This window comes from Beta vulgaris, chromosome 7 (genome assembly GCF_026745355.1).
Source record: "Beta vulgaris subsp. vulgaris cultivar EL10 chromosome 7, EL10.2, whole genome shotgun sequence".
Taxonomy (NCBI): Eukaryota; Viridiplantae; Streptophyta; class Magnoliopsida; order Caryophyllales; family Amaranthaceae; genus Beta; species Beta vulgaris.
In genome coordinates this window covers 11131325-11150904 of record NC_079208.1, presented here as the reverse complement: position 1 = coordinate 11150904, position 19580 = coordinate 11131325, and positions in this window count along the sequence as shown.

Genomic DNA, 19580 nt, shown 5'->3' with positions numbered 1-19580 from the left:
TCACCACCAATTTGGGTGGCTCCGGCATCAAGTCGATCCACATTTGAAACATAGTTCCAACTTGTGAATCAGGGGGGTCGTCAGTGCCATGTAAGGTCTTGTCATGGGCCTCCCCACAAATATGGTCTTCTCAGGGGGAATTATCAATGGGATTGGCGTCAGTGGGTATAGTGCCATGAGGTTTGATTAGTAAAGGGTTGATGTGGACTATGGAAGGGGTAATTTGTGGTGGCTTTGTGGAGGTATTTAGTCGGTCGCAAAAGTACCTTAAAATATCGTAAGTGTACGGGTCAATTAAAGTAAATATAGGGTTAGCAAGATATCGTTTTCCACTAGGAGGTTTATAATCAAGTACCTAAATTAAGAAAATCTAATATTATTTAGATGATTTGGGTAACATGAATAGTGATAATAACTAAAATAAATTAATATGAACTACTAATTCTAACACTAATAGGTAAGAATCAAGTATAAAAGATAGTTTTAGGACTTATATCTTGCCAATTACCTTCTATAATGAAATTAATCTAGTTGTCGGATTAAAAATTATTGTATTGCAATGATCGAATTTCCTATGATATATTATCTCATATTTCAAGGTAGAAAACATGTATTTATACTAATCTTACGCCTAGTTTCTTGGTCATACAATTAATATAAACTCATTACGAACCATAAATTCATATAAAAGACAACCCCAAGGCCCAAGTGTGTAATTATTCCTAAATTTATATTACTTGACATTTAATAATCCCACGAACTAATATTAAACTTTTATTTCCGCTAATAATTCAATACGTTAAACATATAATCAACTGGCCAAATTAATCATATGAAACAAATTAAGATTATTAAATTACAATTATAATAACCAAACCCAAACAACAAATTCAAATCATTAACAGAAAATAAAGACTACATCTAATCCTAGAACATAGACATTTAGCTGAACATTGAAATTAATAAATTAACCGAATTATATAACAATGCAGATTCAATAGTAGACATAATAATTTAACAAGTTTAACAATTGAATAAAAATAGTTGAGTAGAGAAACAGAAGAAACTCCAACAAAATTGGATGAATTTCGCCTGATATGGCTCTGTTCTCTGACGCGTGTTTCTCCTCTCGTGCGGCTCTGTTCTTCGTCCCCCGTTCCGTTCTCTGATGTGTCACTAACTGAACATCGCGTATGTTATCTAGAATAAAAGATATTCGTTATAATTAATTTTTTTGGTGAACTAACACTTATAGCTTTTGCAATCCTTGAGACATTTATTTGCTACATATTTCAATAATGTTAGTCTTTTTTTACTTGATACATTTCTTTATTAAGTAATCACGAGTCACCAAAAATTACCAATACTACCTCTTTTTTTTCCATATATCTTCTTACCTATAACTCCCAAATATCTATTATTTTTTCAAATATCTATTTTTTTTTCTACTCTCATAAATACTTGTACCCGCAACAAAGTAGTATATAATTAAATATGAATCATATAGTTTACTACTACTTCAATCATGAAATATTTTTTTTATTTCTCTTATTTTTATGATATAATCTGCCTTCTCCCATCATTGAACATTTTTCGATCTAGAAACTCTTACTTATATATGTTGAGTGATTGTTTTTAAAATTCTTATTGCATGCTTCTTCTTTTTTAAAATTCTTAATGATATACTCCAAAGAATGATTATAACAAATAAAAAGAAGCTACAAAAAGAAGTTGTTGATTCTTTGATAGCTGAAAATCAAGGGATAAATCTTTAAGTTATGGAAAGGAAGAATTTTTATACAGTTGATTTGTTATGCTAATTGATTAGCAAAGAAGAATAATGCAAGAGAGTTATATGTGGCATTCAATTTACGCACTTACACGTGGCACTTAGATCCATTATCTCACCATTTTGTCATGCAATGTGAGGCTTTAGTTTACAGTGAATGTCACGTGGATAATTTCGGATACTATCAATTTGAATTAAGTGATTGATTGACAATTACCATCAACATTGGCAAATTAAGATTGATTGATAATTTATATTTATTGCCATTTTTATTTGGGATTTTAAAATTTCGAAATGTAATCAATATGAGAATTATAAATTTCGGCCAAAAGTATATGAATTTGGGATTTTAATTGCGTAATTTTAATTATAATTAACGTCAATTACATATAATATACAAATAGGATATGCTTGATTTCTGAAAATCTCATATGAGATCATGATATTAATTGCCAAATATAAATAACCAATTAACATAAATCACGAATGAGTATCATTTTACAAATAACTTTCGGCCACAAAATATTGACATGTCACGTGGACACCAGATTTGAGAGTCTTTACTTTGTGAAGCTCTAGAATTAATTGCTTGGTGAACATGAGCTTGCCACGTAGGATTTATGATTTTGCTTTAGATAATAATATAGATAGATGATGATAGTTAGTTGTTCTTGAATAACCTTTATAGCATTTAAATCCTCGTGGTAAGTATAAATTTGGCTTGTTCTTTTTTTTTTTTTGTCAACTTATCTAAAATTATTTTAACTTTTCTGAACTTAATTGATTGAACTTATCGAAATTTAACCAAACTTATTGAACCTTATTTTAACTTATTAAATCTTATTTTTTAAGTATATCAAATCTTATTTTTGTTAACCTGTAGTTATTTGATCTTATATGTTTATTTGGTGTTCATCTGCATTTACACATCAAATATGAAGGTATTAATGTTCAATCATTTAATTTTACCCCTTAAATAAATCTCCCTAAATACTGGTTATATGAAAAACAGGTTGACAACACTAAATGCAATTATTTTCATAATTGATTGATCGACTTTTAGACTAATTTTTCTTAGTATTGCGATTGTTAAAGAAAGCTAGTGTGAAACCCACAACTAACACTCAGTTACATAATCCAATTATTCCTAAGAATAATTAGGGAATCAATTTCGATAGTATATAGGTGATCAATCAATCATGAAAATAAATCGATTTGTTATCTAGGCTAATACATATTATAATTGAATTCATTTTTACCTATTATAGGTAAAACATATTCTGTTTTTTTTTTAAAAGATTTCATATCACTTTCTAAAATCTTAATCAACTAAACAATGATAACCTTGTGGAAAAAGATATTGAAAAACGACCTAAAATAATCAAGAAATTTCTTACCTAATATATCTATAAAACAATCTAATTAATGAATAATCGTTTTTATAAAAAATAATTAAGGCAATCATATTATAACATAATTCTTACCTAATTTCTCACATAATAATAAGCTAAGAAGTAACTATAGAAAAAGTGGGCAAAAATTTAAATCAGTTATCTTATGTGAAAGCAATTTTTTTCTTATTAATAGTGAGATCTTTTAATTTATTGTACTGCCATATTGTACAAATCAAATTTAAAATTTATTAAAATTAAAATGATAATTGTCTAATTGAACGCTAGTTTTTTTTAATCATATGGTGTATAACCATTTCTTTTTATGTTTTCTAAACATCATCATAATTATATTTAAGAATCAATATAATTATATTTATCATTAGTTCGTCATCATTATTTAAATTGAAATATCAATATCAACTAACATAGTTTACATATATATGAGTTTTTATCACTAATCATAGATGTAATTATAAATTCTATAATTATATGCACATATATTTATAAGTATCAGATATCCCCTCCCTTTCTTTTTAACGATTACACTTTGAGTTTTTGATACCATTCACAAATTTATGTTTGATTATTATTTGTGATTAATGGGTAAGAAAAAATATAGTCATATGGGATATTGTTTGATTCATCTCGATATATAATAAGTACTTTTTAAAATTTTTGCAAATGCAAAATTATAGATACTATTAATGTTCAAATATTTACCTTGGTATGCGTGAAAAGATAAGAGTCTAACTATTAAAAAGAAAAGGAGAGAGTATATAACTCAATAAACAAAAGCCTATTACATTAAGAAATACAAAAAAACTAATATGAACCCGGTGCTCACTAATTAGTGTGCACCCGATCCATATCACGTGAGTTTATGATAGTGTATATTGATATGATATAGTGTATGTTAAAATGATATAGTGTATGTTAAAATGATATAGTGTATATTAAAATGATAGAGTATATATGTTAAAATGATATAGTGTATATTAAAATGATATAGTGTATATTAAAATGATATAGTGTATGTTACAGTGATATAGTGTATGTTAAAGTGATACAGTGTATGTTAAAGTGATATAGTGTTACAATGATATAGTGTATGTTAAAGTGATATAGTGTATGTTAAAGTGATTTAGTGTGTGTTAAAATGATATAGTGTATGTTACAATGATATAGTGTATGTGAAAGTGATATAGTGTATGTTAAAGTGATATAGGGTCACATGCCTGGGCCTGGTCCACACTATTTTTAGTGTGAACCGGGTCCACGCAAGTCGGATTGTTAGAAACAATCCCTAATCATGATAATATACTATAAAAATTCTAAATAACACAATAGAATCATTTTCATAAACAATGATAATGATAGCTTGAATTTCAATAAATTTAAAAATTTAAATAAGATAAAAAAATATCATATCTAAATCCACGGCACAAATGATTCTAAGCAACGATAATCATAAAAAATATCACAAATTAATCTTTGTCCCTTTTCCATTTAGGATCGATGATAAGCAACACTAACATTAAACTTGGCAAAAATATAAGTTGAATGAGAAATTAAACTTACCATATTTGACTTGTAATATAATTCGAAAAATAAGCAAGATGGGGCTGATTGATTTCGGCCACGCTTATATGGATCATGATATTAGTTGCCTAATTAATTTAAACTATAATTAACATTATTAATGTTTTTTTTTAAACATTACAATTTAGAAAATCACATATAATATTGATTGAGTGTCACTTACCATTAACGGAGGCAATAATTAAGATTGATTGATAATTTAAATTAATTGTCATGTTTAGTTGGTCAGTACAATTTTCGAACATAACCAATATGACAATTAAAAATTTCGGCCAAAAGTATATCAATTTGAGATTTTAATTACGTAATCGTAACCATAATTAACGTCAATTATATTAATATATAAATGGGATATGCTTGATTTTCGAAAAACTCATATGATATCGTAATATTAATTGCCTAACTTAAAAAATCAATCAACATAAATCACAATTTCTTTTGTATTTTTCATATAATTTTTTGGCCATAATATTGTGAATTGCCACGTGCACACCCGATTTGATAATATAGTTTTAGTTTGTGAAGCTCTAGAATTGCTCGGTGATTGTAAGTTTGACACATAAGATTTAGGATTTTACTTTAGATAATAGTATAGATAGATAATCCTTTAATATAGTCTTTCTATTTAGAATATTTTAATTCTCAAGAGACAAAAGAAGTTAGATGGAATAATCTATGTTTGAAATATAAAAAGGAATAATTAAGAATGGAGATTTGTTGGTAAGATTTGAGAAATGTAGCTTATTATTCACAAACTCGTATACTCTCAAACAAACTTAGCTAAATTAGGAGCTACATATGTATATTATGCTTCTTTTTTCCAATTATCTACTCGTATTGCTTTAAGGGGAATATTAAACAGTGTGTGAATAGGGAAGGATCGCAAGAAAAATATGCAAATTGAGAAGTTTCTTTGACAATTAATCATAACTTGCATGGTTGTATGTACATAATTTTTCACAATTGTAGAATTACTGTAGAGATAGGTATCATGTGATTTGGCTTCGTAGTGGCTAAAGAAATTTCGTGGAAGTTGAACCCTTTTAGATTTATTTATTCTTTAAATTTAATTATTCAACTTAGACAAAAGTTTGACTTGCAACCAATAACTGAAACAATTTCAGTAACACACCAAATTGAGAAAGAATAAGTAAACCTTGGTCAGCTACATTTGTAATAGTAGTACGATTGTTTCAGTCATGCCACTTCCAGAAAAAAAATAGTTCAGTCATGCAAATCTCCATTCTTAATTATATATAGTGAATTTTGTAAGTGAAAAGCAATAGTGGGGAACACAACAAACGATCATTATCAACATAGCATGTTAACTTTATGTTTTTCTGCTTACTTTAATTTGCTTAATAATTTTTAATTAATTATCAACATAGCACCTAAATTTTTAAAAATTAAAGTAAATCAACTTATTTATAAAATTATAAATGAATATACACTATAAATTGATAGTGACATGTGAGAATAAAAATAAGTACATAAATAAAGGGCATAAACAAGTAGATCAATCTTATTACATTATTTGATTTTATTAAAAATTAAATATGAAAAAAATAAATTAAAAAGGATCTAGATAAAAAAAAATGGTAATGACAACTACATTATTCGAATGAAAATGTAGTAAAAAAAAATGGAACAATAAAAAAAATATATGAGTGATCAAACCATTAATTACACCTCATATATTGCGCAAAAAATATAAATTAAAACGGATCTAGATTAAAAAAAATGGTAACGACAACTACATTATTCGAATGTAAATATAGTAAAAAAAAAAATATAATGATTTTAATTACTACGTTTTAATCAATTGATAGATAATCATCCAATACTTTGTCGTTAACACTACAACATTTCGTATTATTTAAATCAATATCTTCAAAATACTCATCATCAATCTTGTAAGCTCTTGATGAAATGCATTGTAGATCATATAACATCATGTTCGAAAAATTAAAATATGGACGAAAGTCATGTATTGTTGTCTTAACGTCTTCAACATAAGCCCAAACCTCATTGCTTCTATTAAAATAATATGTGAACATACTGGACACATTGTGCAAATAAAATGGCTTCCACGAAAAAGTGTTAAAACCATAGATTCAACATCTAGGAAATTCGAATATTCAACTTTAGGGGGCCATTTTTTGGTTGGATTTTGTGTTTCTCTTATTTTTTGTGGAGAACATGATATTGACTTAGAGATTGGGGGGGGGGGAGTTGACATCAATATGAAAATTGAATAAACGAAAATGAGTTGTGATGTTCGATGAGAAAACGTCTCTATTTATACTAAAAAAAAGTTATGTTTATTTTTCATATTCATGTTAATTAGCTAACTAGTACCCAAAATCATGGTTGATTGACAATTAGCATAAATATTGATTGATTGATAACTTAATTTTATTAATAAGTGTTTAAGAATTTCAGATAATATCAATTTAAATTAACTGATTGATTGACAATTACCATTAACGGAGACAATAATTAAGATTGATTGAGAATTTAAATTACTTCCTATATTTAGTTGGTTTGTAAAATTTTCGGACACAACCAATATGGCAATTAAATATTTCGGCCAAACTAATATTAATTTGAGATTTGAATTACGTACTTGTAACCATAATTAACATCAATCACATTAATATATAAATGAAATATCCTTAATTTCTGGAAATCTCATATGATATCATGAAATTACTTGCCTAACTTAAAAAATCAATCAACTTTGATTTCGATTGCATTTGCATTTTTAATAAAATTTTCGGTCATTATATTCCAAAATGCCACGTGGACACTCTATTTGAGAGTTTTAGTTTGTGAAGCTCTAAAATTGCTCGGTGATTATGAACTTGACACGTAGGATTTAGGATTTTATTTTAGATAATAGTATAGATTTCATGAAGAGTGTGTGTGGCTTTAGTGGAACATCTCGTTGGCAGCATTGGGTTTTCTTCCTCCAATTTGTTGGGAGAGTCTTCCATTGTGCTATATTTTCGCAGGTCAGATGCAAACCCAAAGAATAGTTAGCTTCTTTTATTTGGGCTTTCTTCATCCAATTAGTTTCCCATTAATGATGGTTGTCAATGCTTCTTTTCTTTTCTTTTTTCTTTCTTGTTCTAATTTTCCTACAAAACAAATACAAAGTAATAACTAAATAGGTTTTAAAGCAAAATATTTACATAGTAAAAATATACTACTATTATAAATATTAAATAAAGTAACTTAGTAAGTATAAGTATTACTAGATAGAATCAAGCAAGTAAGTTATTGAGCATATTTTTTCATATTTGGAAACAACTTTATTACTTAAGTAACTTAACTGTTAAAACATAAGAAAAAAACCTATTATAAGTCTCATAACTTATATCAAAAAGTAAAATAATGGTCGAAAATCATGTATAAAATGGAAACTTATTAGTAGTGGCTTGGTTGGTTGCTTTGAACGCGTAGCCCTGATTTTCATTCCCATGGAGCGAGATACTAGGGTTATTTTGAAGTGGACTATTGATAATATTAGGATTCTATTCTTTCAAAACTTTTTGAGTATAAGGTTAATTAGGAGTTTTAGCTTTGGTAGGATTTAGGAGAGCTAATCGAGTTAAGCAGCGCGGGAGCAGCTCGTGATCAACTCTGTCAATACTCGGTCAATGCTCGACTCGAATTTGCTCGACTCGAGTTCGTGATCGACTCGAGTTCATGATCGACTCGAGTTTGCTCGGCTTGTTAATGTAAACTAGCAAATTATACACGCAACATATGCCTGGTTTTTTCATTTGTATTTTTTCAAACATAAATTCTAGCATTTTTTGGGTATAAACAGGGGCAAGAATTTCAACATTAGACATTCTTTTAGGCTAAATTTCGTAGATTAAGCCTTTATCACTTAACCCTTCTTTTTTATATTTTTAAATTATTCTTATTTTACGTTTATAAAATTAAACTTGATGAAGAGTAAAAAAATGTTAAGTTAATTTATTTAGGATTTCTTAAGTTGATTAACATTGTATTTTGTGTTAAATAAATTATTTTATTTTTTTAATTGATCAAATTTTCCATTTTGATGTAATACTTGATTATGTTTGCGAATTGATTGATAAGATATGTGATTGATGCAATATTCCTTTTTACTTTTTGCAGCATAAATGTACTAAATCTTATAGTCAGTGTTTCTTTTATTGGTGGCTCAATTATAACTTGATTACCTTCGAAATTTAAGTTAATCTTTTAATGCTATATTTGAGTTTAACTTTTATTTTCTTCTTTTTTGGTAGTAGTTGATTTACTAATGGACAGTTAAGAAAATTTATAGGGGCCATATTTCCCCCTCCCCTTATATAATAGTGATAACCAAATATACATATTTTGGTTTTTGACGGAATGCATAAATACAAATATATATAGTAGTGTTCTAGTTTGCAAGTTGTTTATGTTTGTTTCTCTGAAGTAATTTGGGATTTATTTTACCAGTTTGCCATTGTTCAAACTAATTCTGATCCGAGTACTACAAAATATTATGGGGCAACCGGCATATTCAATGACTATCGTTTATCTATTAGAGCATCTCAGTACTCGTCTGGAGAAATGATATTTCAGAATGGAAATGACATGATAAAAGTTGGTTGGACAGTAAGTTATCAATCAAATAATACGTCATGCAATTGATATGATTAAACTGACATAATTGAATTAACTTAATTTCTTTGAAAATATCTTTCCTCTTATGTAATTGGAGGTTAATCCGACACTAAACAAGGATGACCGCATACACCTTTTCCAATATTTAAGGGTAAGCTTACAATATATTCCTTTGTTCTTTGGAGGCTACAATTTTCGATTATTAATTTGTATGTAATCTAGAAATTCAATACTCAATACATATTCTAGTTTCATATAAATAAGACTAACATGCTTTATGTGTCCTATGTAGGCTGGCCAGTATAATTGTTTCAATACATTATGTCCTGGTTTTGTCAGCACTAATAAAGATATACCAATTGACAGTGAACTTGTTCCTAGCTCAAAAAGAGGAGGGATTCAAAGAAGCATAAGTTTATTCATTTATCAGGTATAAAGCATATCTAAAATTCTAGAAATTGAAGTGTCATCTTTTTTTTTTAGCTAAATGATCACCAGCTAATGTTCATGATATGAAATGGGAAGGATGTTGAGAACAAGAATTGGCGGCTTGAACTATGTGGTATAGTCGTTGGATTTTGGCCGCACCAAATATTCACGGCAATGCAAGATGCAGCTACTTATGTTGCAGTTGGTGGGGAAGCATATGGTCCACCTGGTCAACCTCTTCCACCCATGGGAAATGGTTACTACCCCTCTGAGGAGTTAGTATTAACTGCATATTGTCGTAACTTTACAATTTTAGATGCAAATCGACAATATATTAATCCTCAACAAATTGAAAGATTTGCACCTGAATGGCGTTATGGTGTCTATGATATGGGAATATATAAAGATAGAGGACGAACGATATGCTACGGTGGAACTACTCTTTAATCATCTAATATTTTGTCGTATGCTTTCATAATCCTATTATCCACAAGTTTATAATTTGAGTTTGTTTGGAATGTATACTATCGGATAATTGAAGCTTGTATTTTGGTTTGAACAATATCATTTTGCTACTACTATTTTATCGTATTTATTGTCAATTCCCTAATTAATTTTAATATATTGTCTTGATAGTGATGTATAAGCAATGAATATGTTAAGGAAGACTCATAATTTTTGTTGGATTTTATAAAGAGAAAAAAAACCCAAAGGTGTATGGGGGATGTCTAAGTTCCCTACTAGTTTAACTGAACCATTAACGACCAACATGGTGAAACCATCCCGGTCTCTTCGGATGACTAGGATGAGAATTTATATGATATCCATATTCTTATCATATCGGTCCTTATCGGGCATCTTACCGATGTTAGCCACCTGGGCCATCCTCAAATGAGTCTGTGCCTAATCCAATACTATCTTAGTAAGGCCTATGGGCCTAAAGATAAGAATCAAAAGATGATAGAAATGTATTTATTAGCCAATGGAAGTAGTGTCCTACCTAGCTTGGGACACTACCAACTCCTATAAATACCCCATGATATGAGTCATAAGGTACGCTAACAATCATAATGATATTGCACTTGAGAGCTATCGACTTTACATTTACTAACTTAGGCATCGAAGGGGTATTCCTCGAATCAGCACCCGAGAATAGTTTACGTGTTATGTTTTACAGGTCAACAAACCGGCTCCCGTGATAAGGATATACCAATTCATTTCCACCCCAAATTTCCCATGTCGGAGTAATTGACGCTAGGAGGAGGGGTGAACTATACCTTACAGTCTTAAGCCATGGTCCTACCTACCAACATGTCCCAATGGATCCTATGCAATAAGCAATGTTCGACCAAAATTCCGTTGCCATGTCGACAACTGAAGAGAACAATCACGTTCTTGAAGGAGGCCCACCGGGCTTCAAAACCCCGCAACCAGTAGTTGGGTCCTCCAAACTGGTGGCTGAGAAGGGCAAGGCGGCCGCCAAGGCCCTACAACTTAATATATTTGAAGCACTACAACACATATTCAGTCCTGAACAACCCTAGAGTGTTGCTGAAGTATTTCAAGTTATGGTGAATCAAACTCCCCAAGCTGGTCGTGCTAACAAGCGTCTCTTGAATAGGCCACACAGTCCTATTAGAAAGATTCGATTTTTCCATAGTGGCCGATAGGGAGAACAAAGCCAGCATGTTCGGGATCATGAGGAGTATCCGGGAACCGCCACTGAGCAGACGGGAGACAAAGAAGTAGACACAATGATACCGAGATCCAACAGTCATCCCAGTATAGAACGGAAAGCGAAGTCGTCTCTCCATTTTCCACATTCATACTCCAAGAGCCCATGCAGAAGATCAAGATGCCGACATATAAGTATGACGACAAAACTGGCCCTGAAGATGATATATTAGCTTATGAAGGACACATGCTGTTATACACCGATACCGATTTCGTTTGGTGTTAGTGTTCCCTTCAACCTTATCTAGTTTAGCACAAACATGGTTGAAGAGTAGTCTGCCAGCAACAATTTTTGATTACCAGCAATTATCTGCTATATTTGTCACACACTTCGTAAGTAACAAACGAAGGGAGAAAAAAACTGTGGAGCTGATTTCCATCAAAGAGGGAGAGAAAGAAAGCCTTAGGGATTACGTCGGTTGTTTTAACTCTGATGCTGTTACATCCCAAGCTTTAGCAAGAGGTTGTCGTATTAGCGCCGACGACAGGATTGAAGGAAGGCACTGCCTTAAGGAGCTACTTGGGCTGAAAGGAGTTGACTTGCTTAACGAAAATCCTCGGTAAAGCCAAAGAATTTATCTGAGGGGAAGAATTCGACAAAGTAATAACATCCAAACGATCAGAGGGAGATGATAGAGCAAAGATAGGAGAATGAAAAAGATAAAAACCCAAAAGATAACAGGTACGACAAGTGTGATAGTAAAGAAGAAAGAAACTCGATGAAGAAAAGCCGGGAGGGAAGGCCAAAGCGCTACCACAATTACACTCCTTTAAAAGTTTCCATGGTAGAAATCTATGAGATGCACAAAAAGGATGATAAGTGCAGTGGCCTAGAAAGATATTTTACAAAGGTCGAGATAAGTCAAAGTGGTGTGATTTTCACTGAGATTACGACCATGTCACAGATGATTGTAAAGATTTAAAACACGGAATTGAAGATTTGAGCCGTAGGGGCTACTTCAAACAGTATCAGGCTCAAAACGACTAGGAGAGGTAATCTGATGAAGAAGGCGATAAAGACGGTCAGTAAAGGAAAGACTAACTGAAATACATATCATCTCGGGAGGGCCATAACTCATCTGAAGGAAGTCAAACATCAAGTCAACTATCACAACATAGGAAAATGGGTGGTACCGACTCAGATGTCGTCTCTAACCTTCAAAATGGAGGATGATAAGGGGATTATTTTTTCTCACGATGAACCTCTAGTAGTATATCTACAAGTCTCCAACACGATGGTCCATGAGGAAGCAAGACTATATGTGACTATTCCCCCTACTGGTCAATGACCCAAGCGGATATGCCAATAGTGGCATTGCACATGCACTACTACACCTCTTATCAATATACGAACTCAAAGCATCTGCCAACAAGGAAGGAATGAGCTCTTAGTCTCCCCTACTGGTGTATGACTAGTTGGATCTGCCAGTAGGGAATTGCGCAACAATAATAGAGAAGTAGAAATTCTATGTCAGTCTATGACCCATGTGGATCTGTCGTTATAAAAAGAAAAAGGATACACATGATTATAAACAAACTGACAAGAAATAAGATGAAGGCAACAACGCAAATGAGACAACCGATATAATTCTTGAACAAAACGCCTCATATAAAATATGTTATCATTCCAAAAGCCACTTAGACAGGAGTACAAGTACAAGATCAAAATGACAAAAAAAGCTGAAAAGAAACAACCGGGAATAGCCTTAAACAAGTGCATCGTCAATTTTCGGCTCACACAACTTGGCCCAAGGATCAGCGTTTGCAATGTCGGCCTCGGTAATCCCGTCATACGGAATCTCGCCCTCCACAAGAGTCTCGAAAGCCTGAGGAGTCTCAAAAACCTGGTCCTCATGAGCCTTCTCGACATCATGCTAGCAAATGCTGGGAAGGGTATACCTAGCACATCGCATAAGCTGCCGACTACCCACCATTTTATCGGTTCAAGAGGCGAGTTATAAAATCATTCGAGCACCGGTACTCAAACACTACTTCCTCGACTAGTCAAGCTTGTTGATCTTTCAACCCTTGAAGCTTCTTTTCGGCGGTCATCTTTAGCCCCTTCTCCAGCTCCGACTCCAACTTATGCTCCATGTTTTCACGGGCTTGGAGCTTCACCATAATCTCCAACACCTTCGAGGCAGCGTCCTCATACTTGTGGGCCTTCTCCTTGAGCTTCTTGTTCTCTTCCTCAAGGGACACCGCCTCGGTAAGCTTGAGCTGGATTTTCTCCAACTCTTCTTTCTACTTGTGGAGTTACACCGCATTGGCCATCTTGTCATCTAGGCCAGTGGAGTACCCGCCTTGATAGAACCAGTAATGATCTAATAGCTCCTTACCGGACTGAGCAGATTGCAGTCACAAGCAATATATAATGAAACCGCTAAAAATCAAAATAAAGTAAAATATAATAACTATGGGGTACAACAATCATCAAGTCTAGATGATGGGCTTGCACAGCAGTCGTAGCCTAGATATCGACCTCTGCCATGTCAAGCTTCAATTGCATCACTCGGAGTAGCGGGTAATCCAGGGTACGACTTTCTAAAGGATGATCGAATAACAAGGACTCATGGAGACCTGATTGCTTGCGTCTCTTGGCGGCAAACTCTGCACCAGGTCTGACAGCAGGAGCTGCTCATATATCTTCGGCCTCATAGTGGTCAAAGGACCCGGCGGTGGAGGAGGACAAATGTCATCTTCCACATAAATGATGTTTTGGGCGGACTAGGGAAGTTTACCCTCGTCAACCTTTTTCTCAGCCGCCAAGTACGACATCTTTTTCTATCGTTTGTAGGATTTCTTGGGTTCCTCTCGGCTTTGTTTAACCATGGTGCCGGAGGGTTTTGATTTGGTGGAAGCCTTCACGACGACCTTGGAAGGTTGGCCAATCGTCTTATCTCAAGCTTGTTCCCTTGACCTCGGTCAGCGGCGACAATCTTACCTCCCCTGCCACCAATAGAGGTAGGGATGAAAGTGAACTTTCGTGTCAGCTTGGGAGGCATGTTCGTTATCGGGATCCAATTATAATTTAGATGTAATACTTCCCGGATAAGATGTTCCCTACCTGCAAAGGTAAGAAATAACAACAAGGTTTTAAATATCAAGGTTGTAAGAAAAAGTACGGAAAGAGAAGACAATATCGGACTTCCACAATAACTTTGAATCCTTACCATGAGGATTGGCCTGACAAAATCCAAAAGCTGACATGGCCAGATTAATCAAGATAAAGGAAGCATGGGGTAGCCATGTCTTCGGCACCGGCTTAAGTTTTGTTCCTTTAGGCGTCGACATTGTTAGACCATCAAAATTATTCAAGGCCACAAGCTCCCGAGACGTCAATCCCCGATCTAGGATATGCTCCATTCTTGTTCGCGGCTTAGTACCAGCGGAGAGTAAGTCATTGGAACCTATAATCAGAAAAACTGGTACTGCCACTCTTTCAAGGAGGTCGGCTAAGGATACACCGTCAATTTGTGATAACGGATATACAGGGATAGCTAACCCCCACCTAGGCCATATTCCCTATCGATGTTCGACCGTTTCTTCTTGCCTTACATCCTAAGCAGAGTTGTCCCTTTTCGGCCACTGCAGCTTGCGAAAAAGATTCAAAGTCTCAGGAAACTTCTTAAACCGCATTGTCCAGGCATAAGCTATAGGTTGGGCCAAGATTACGGTGATAGTTGGGCCAGGAATATGTTAAAGGCGGTCAAAATCTTGACAATAAAGGGATCTATGGGAAACTTAATTCCGAAATTGAGCTGGTGAGCATACACGTCAACGTGGCCGATAGGAAAATCAGTTACACAACTCCCTTCAGAAGGTAGAACCAGGGGATAATTGTCAGAAAACGCAAAGGCCACCACCCTTTATGGCAGTAGTCATGAATCAAGCAGGTCTCTCACCATTTATCGATCTCTTCTAACGAAGGGATACCTTTCTCACAAATCGGCCGAAAGGGGCGGTGAAGGTCATCATCATCATCATCATCATCATCCGGTATAACTTCCGGTGGATCTTCAGCATCATCCTAAGCCTCCTAATCAATGGACTCATCACTCAAACGTTAAGGATGTCATCCTCATCATCAGAACTACCGTCCTCCTCCTCCTCATCAAGGATCCCATCATTTATTGAGTCTTCTTCATCAACGGCTAGTATCAGCCTCGAAGTTGAAGCCTCAATAGGCGGCATAATTAGGGGGATATTCCCAGTGAGATGAGAAAAAAGCTTAGGAGACTTCTCGGTTACACCCATCATGCCACCATACTGACTATGTGGGATAACGACTATATTGTCCCCACATGTTTTAATGGTGGTCAAAGGTGAAATATCTAGGGCAGAGGATTTAAAAGACGATATTGTCGGTTCATATGTGGTCGGCTGAACCCTACAAGAAGTGCTACAGTCCCTACCGGACATGGACCTATGTTCCTGAACGACGTCTACTAACATTGACTTATGAGACCCTAAGGGAGACCCACGACTAGCGGTAGAATACCTACCAGAGCTAAAGTCGCAATCGGTCATAGATGGGGGGACTATCAGAGTTATATTCGGAGTTAGAAGCATTAGACATGCTTAAAAGCAAAATTTGTATAATAAAGTTAGAGGATTTTTGGGGAATATGTACCTGGAAAGACAAACTCAATTGAGGTGCGCAAACAACTTCGAAATCCGAACCTAGCTCAACCGACATGAAAACTTGTGAAAGTGGTCAAGTATGAAATGGAAAATGACGATGAACAATTTGTGCTTTTCTTCGTTCGATTTGAGCAAGAATCGAGAAAGTTATGAGCAAAAGGAAACTTAGAGTTTAAGAGGAAAATCTCTTGAATAGAGTTCGAGTTTTAAGTGATAAGAGAAATAGGGAAAAATTTCGAACCTTGCCCAAATGATGCCACGTGTCGCCCAACTGAACCTCCATCAATCAAACGGTTATCTAGGGGCTAGCAACACGTAGCACGAGGATCGAGACATCGTTCCATCTCCTACACGTCGAGTCTGTGTTTTGTCCTGCCGTATACACACACACGCACACGCACGCACACGCACACGCACACGCGCACACACACATGTATATATGTATGTATATATATGTATATATGTATGTATATGTATACTACCTTTTTTTCTCTCTCCCCTCTCTCCTCTCTACTTTCAAAAACCCTAGCCTCCATTGTTGATTTTTAAAGGGGCTTCCATCGGTTTTTACCGTTGGAAAGCCCCCACCTTTGCTTTTTTATTTGTTTTTAGGTTTCCAATAACGATTTCTCCCTCGAAAGACAGGGTTTTCGATCTCCTTCGTAATAAAAGGTTTTTGATCTCCTTCGAAAGACAAGGTTTTTCGACCTCCTTCGAAAGACAGGGTTTTTCTCCTCTTTTAGAGGGGGAATTTCTACAGGTTACAATCCGAGATACTAGATCTAATGGATTGCCGTGAAATTATTTTGTTGGTGAAGAATTATGCGGGATCACAAAGGTTATCAATTTTTTGAATACGGTCAGATGAATCCGACGGAAATCATCCTCACGACTACAAGGGATCGTTAGATTGTCTCTCCAACAAGGCTGTATTTTCCAGCGATATAAGCGGGAGATGTTCCACATTGCAAGATTTGTTTGACGATCGTAGTTTTTATGAAGGAATTTTTTTTTTATTCAACTTATGTATTTGTTTGATTCGATTGCTTATGTAGATGTTGTATGACTTTTTATTAATGAATTAATTTTACTATTCAAAAAAAAAAATGTATGTATATGTATATATTTGTATGTATGTATATATTTTGAACACTGGCCATCCAACATTTGTTGAAATAAGAGTTATCCAAATAGAAAAAATTTAATATAGTCAATTGTAAATTTTCCCTCCGAATAATCATGCTTACAAATTGGACACCGGCAGTCACTCTTGGAAAACCATTCTGCAATGCAGTGAGAGTGGAAGTTATGCCTGCATGTTGGAAGTATTCGAATCAACTCTCCATCTTCAAAAGGGCACAAGCATATGACACAATCTTGATTATTAAGCTCAGCATGGCTATCAACGAAATATATATCTAAAGGATAATGGTGATATACATTTTTTGGTAATTTACGTTGCGCATAATTTTTGGCTAAATAATAATGACGGAAAATTAGATAACCTAATAAGAGTAATACAACCGTAATTGCTACGGTTATAACCAAAACTATTATGTACTGGTTTGTGTCATGTTGCTGATCAACTTTACCATAACCTAATTGCAATGTTGCAAGTCCCCTGATATATGCACAAAACTTAATTAGTTCCAAAATTACACATAATTATAATAGCAGCAGAAAACCACATATGCAAACCTTCTATTTACTTAATAGCACTGAATCTGCTGAGAATCTTACTAATCTTCGACTGACACATAGGCTAAAGATTCTAGAACAATTATACTTTCCAAATTTAGTATGCTCAAGCAGTGTATAATATTAGAACTATTAAAAAAACTAATATGAACCCGGTGCACACTAATTAGTGTGCACCCGATCCATATCACGTGAGTTTATGATAGTATATATTGATATTATATAGTGTATGTTAAAATGATATAGTGTATGTTAAACTGATATAGTGTATATGTTAAAATGATATAGTGTATGTTAAAATGATATAGTGTATATTAAAATTATATAGTGTATGTTACAGTGATATAGTGTATGTTAAAGTGATATAGTGTATGCTATAATTATATAGTGTATGTTAAAGTGATATAGTGTATGTTAAAGTGATATAATGTGTGTTAAAATGATGTAGTGTATGTTACAGTGAAATAGTGTATATTAAAGTGATATAGTGTATGTTAAAGTGATTTAGGCTATGTTCAGTTCACCTGAAATTTTCTGATCTGAACTTATCTGATCTGATCTGATCTGATCTGAACTTATTTTTTCTGATCTGATCTGATCTGAACTTATTTGTTCTGATCTGATCTGATCTGATCTGAACTTATTTTTTCTGATCTGATCTGATCTGATCTGATCTGAACTTATTTTTTCAACAAGATCTTATCTTTTATAAATATATATTATTACTATTATATTATTACTTTGTAAATCATTATTATGCAATACATTATAAGATATTCTTTATAGTGTTACTATTATTATCATTTTATTTCTATTACAACTTTTATACAACTTTTATTATTAATAATAATTATTATTATTATCATTATTATAAGAACAACAATAATAATTATAATCATAATTATTATTATTACTAAAAATAATTATATAACTCAAGTCATTATTTTATAAGAGCACTTATACAATGTTTCACACTTTCCCTTAAAAAAAACTTTCACACTTGAGAAGTCGGCAAACTGAACTCTTTTTTTTCCATATAAAATAAGAACAAGATATACAAACAACTATGACTTGAGCAAAAAATAAATAAATATCGTGCAACTTCAAATAGCTAGAGAGATTTGAAATTCGGTAGGAAGAGGTATACCGAATCTAAATTTATAATTTGTATCTCACACTTAGCTTATTTTGAAATGTAATCCGAACATAGTAGTTTCGTTATCATGAATTTGAGATATCATATTTTATATATTTCTTATTTTTGCGTCAATCTTATGTTCTTAACACGTGGCTTTTAATTTTCTATTATTTAATAACAACAAAATAACTTAATATAATAATAACAATGACATTTATAATGGTAACAATAAGATTAATAATAATTACCAATATTAATAATTAATAAGTACAACAACAACAATAATAATAATTCTTTTGAACAAATGTACTAGTAAATAATAATACCTCCTTTGTATTTTTTTTATCTTTGTCACTTAGAATCTTGACACTATTCACAATAAGAGATAATCTTTTAGATTTTTCTCAATATATAAGAAAAAATATAGTCATGTGGGGTCTTGTTTGATTCGTCTCAATGAGTACTTTATTAATATTCAATTATTATAATTTTTATTAATATGTAG